This window comes from Triturus cristatus, chromosome 3_1, assembly GCF_964204655.1.
Source record: "Triturus cristatus chromosome 3_1, aTriCri1.1, whole genome shotgun sequence".
NCBI lineage: Eukaryota > Metazoa > Chordata > Amphibia > Caudata > Salamandridae > Triturus > Triturus cristatus.
In genome coordinates, this window is record NC_140583.1 from 465,662,235 (window position 1) to 465,665,824 (window position 3,590).

General features: G+C 39.0%; 1 pseudogene; it reads right to left on the bottom strand.

Annotated features, from left to right (window-relative positions):
* Positions 1-3,268: 3,268 nt before the first annotated feature.
* LOC146860418 (28S ribosomal RNA) overlaps positions 3,269-3,590 on the bottom strand; it is a 1,389-nt pseudogene continuing 1,067 nt past the window's right edge.

A 3,590-nucleotide genomic window follows, 5' to 3' on the forward strand; every position in this document is an offset into this window, starting at 1 on the left:
TGATAAAAAGGATGAGGAAGACACGGAATGTATTCTAGCCACTGTTGATGAGGTAATTGGCCTCATATAAGGAATCTTTCTTCAGAGCTTAAAACTTATTTCCAAGTTTCAAATTAATTGAGTATAGTTAATGGGTTTTTATCCTGTGGAGATCCATTTATTCCACCTTCTAAATTACGAAATGTTTTAATCAACATTGCACACAGTAGTCATCCAGGTTCTACTTTAACAAAGAAAATGTTAAAAATGTACTATTGGTGGCATGGATTGGACATGGATGTTAATCTTTTTGTTGACAGTTGTGCTGTTTGTTTAAAATCTGACAAACAGTGGAAACCTAGAGTTAATGAAATGCAACTGGTTTCTATTCCTGATGTTTCATGGAACAAAATTGCCATAGATTTTGCAGGTCATTTCAATATTTTATAAAACAATTGTAAATTTATAATAGTTATAACTGATTACTACAGTAAATGATTCTATTTTGATATCATAGCTGTAATTGACACTGATTCTGTTATTGAATTTAAAAAAAAATGTTTTACCATCGAAAGTTTACCAAGTTTCATTGTCTCTGATAATGGTATACAACTTACCTCTGATAAAATGGCGTCATTTTTTAAAAGTAATGGTATTAAGCAAGAGAAAACAACGTTATATTCACCCAAATCTAATGGACAGGTCAGGAGAATCAACAGATTTATTAAAGAGGGTGTACAACTGGCTATTGCTTCAGGTTTTTCAGTAAAGGAGTTTATACAGGAAAAAGTAAATGATTACAACAACACTACCAACAGTGTAACTGCACATTCACCATTTTTCTTGATGAGAGTCAGGAAAGGAAATTCTAAACTTACACCTAAATGTTTTATTAATGAGAAAGGAGATTCATGTTTTCTGGGAATTGACAATGGCCAGCTTAAAGTAAAAGAAAGAATACAAGAAAACCAACTTAGGTCAAAAAATGAGCATGGCAAAATTCACAGAGCGACAGTCAAAGAGTTTGAAAAGAGAAATTGGGTTATTGTAAGGAAACCCTACAAAGTAAGGAGAGTACAAATATTCTGAACCTCTTGAGGTCGTAGATGTTGCTTGTGGCTCTGTTCTATTAAATAACAAAGGATGGAGAAGCAAAAGCGATATCATAAAGCTTAAACATGGTCAAAGAGAACTTATTGAAAATTCCAATATGAACTCTTCAGACAGGGAAAAAGGTTGTGTGTGGTTTGACTTTGAAGCTGTGGAAAATCCTGAATGTGATTCACTTGTAGATGTACATGATGGAAATTCTGTTACATTTTATTGCACCAAAAGTTGAGAAATACTTGATCCTAATCATTCATGTAGTATTAACAAAGGATCTAATGTTGATGGGTCCCAGTTTCCAAGTTCTCTCACTTGTGCAGCAGGAGTTGCAAATGGTAGTATTGTAACTTCTCGTGATAAAATGGAGGGTTCCTCTATCAATTCTGGAAGGATCTCCCGCCTCCCTGACAAGTACAAAGAATATGTAATGTATTAATTATATTTTGTTAAAGAAAGGGAGATGTTATACATGTTCCTTGTTGTATAATAAAGTTCAGTGTTTTGTTAAGTTTGCTTTCACCCCACTACCAACCACACTTGCTGGTGCATTGTGATGTCACTTAGAACCTTGCCATTGTATATAGTACACGTCATGGAATGTTTGTGCCATTCTCTTGCCATCTGCTCACCTGTCAGCCACGCTCATTGCTGGTTGCCTGTGGGCCTCTATTTACAATAAATATTTAATTATTTATAATTTGGTCTCTTTGACCTTTTTGTACTGATACTTCAATTGTTTACATCCAATCCAAACCAACCCATTTAGACATTGCACTGTCAAGAGTATCCCGCACGCAGCTGTACCGATTACCGATACACATGTGCCATGCTCATTTGTCCCCAATAAACCCATCACACACATCACATTTTTTTAAAAATAAAATGATTATCCAACACATAGCTGACCCATTATATAGTGTTATTCTTACCTGTCTACTGGTCTTGTTACTCAATGAAGAGTACTTCATTCATGCTTGCGTTTCAGCGTTGTAACCCGGCGCCATGTTATGTCAGTTTTAAATACTACCGTCAGTATATGCTCGTTAATTCCCAAATGTTCCTAAGTGTTCCAAATTGATAGTCTTGCTTAAGTTCAAGTCACAATCTGGTTATGTATAAGTGTTTACTCCCGTTTTTGTACCACAAGATTGTATAAAAGTTACTTCCAGTTACATAAATTAATACGCATCACTTTTAACTAACATGATGGCCAAAACCATCATCAAATCCACCTAATAGGGGAACTCCAACCTGGGAACTGGGTGTGTTAAGTATGTATGCATTCTAGTAAACGTTTAAATTCATTCATAGTCAAAAGCATGATGATAATACAGTCGATGTACACTCAATAAATGTTTATATTACATCTGTGAATTTTGTATGTTCCTTAACTGGATAGAAACTAAACCAATAAGAGGTGTTCATTATTTCTAACGTAAATGTCTAACACTAGATTGAGATTGTGCATATCTATGTTAGTAACTCACAATTACAGCTATTGTCACATATGGTATCATAGTCAATAAAACTGACAATAACCAATAATACTCAGATGAGTAGATATCTATTTACACTCCTAGCATGGATTCACCATAAGATATCAACAGTATCACAAGAGTACAGACATGTATTGTCAAGCTGCAAACCTCAATAATCAAATAAGCTCCGGTAAGATGCGACAGTCTAAGCAGTACAAGCATCAGGTCAACCACCCATGTTCCAAGAAAATATTGCATCTCATGATTCACATTGAGACCCCTATCAACTGCACGCGAATTCATAATCCAGCGTGATTCGCATTGTCTTAGCATAAGTTCTTGGTTACCTCCCTGGCATTATCGTTTGTATGCTGTGGAACTTAAAGTTCTTGTGCTTGTCTTGTGCTTCCCAATCTCTTGCATGAATCGCCATCGGGTATCTAGGATCTTGTTGCTTAAGCACTCTTTAGTGTTCTGATATGCATTCCCTGCTGACCCGCAAGGGATGGTGGCCCCCATCCCGCACCCCGGTGGCGCAGGGACGGGAAGGGGAGGCCCCCATACAGGAGGGCACGTGGTGGAGGTGGCCTCCCGTGAGCCCACATCACCCCCTTCGCGTCCCTCCTGCCGTCCTGGCGGCAGAGGGACCCACCCCTGGGTGTGGTGGAGGATGGCATCCATAAGCACCCACACACAGAAAGACAAAAGCTTGGCTCAGAGGATGACTTTCAATAGATCGCAGCGAGGTAGCTGCTCTGCTACTTACGAAACCCTGACCTAGAATCAGGTCATCTACGAATGATTTAGCACCAGTTGCCCCAGGAATATGCGGTGCACTAAGGGCAATGGAGGCGGCTCCCTTCCGTCCACACTCCGGTCCCCAAACGAGTGGCTCTATGCACCGGTGCCCCGAGAGAGGCCGGCTATCCCAGGCCAACCGAGGCTCCACGACACTGTGGTATCATTACGGTGTAGGGAGGATTCTGACTTAGAGGCGTTCAGTCATAATCCCAGAGATGATAGGAA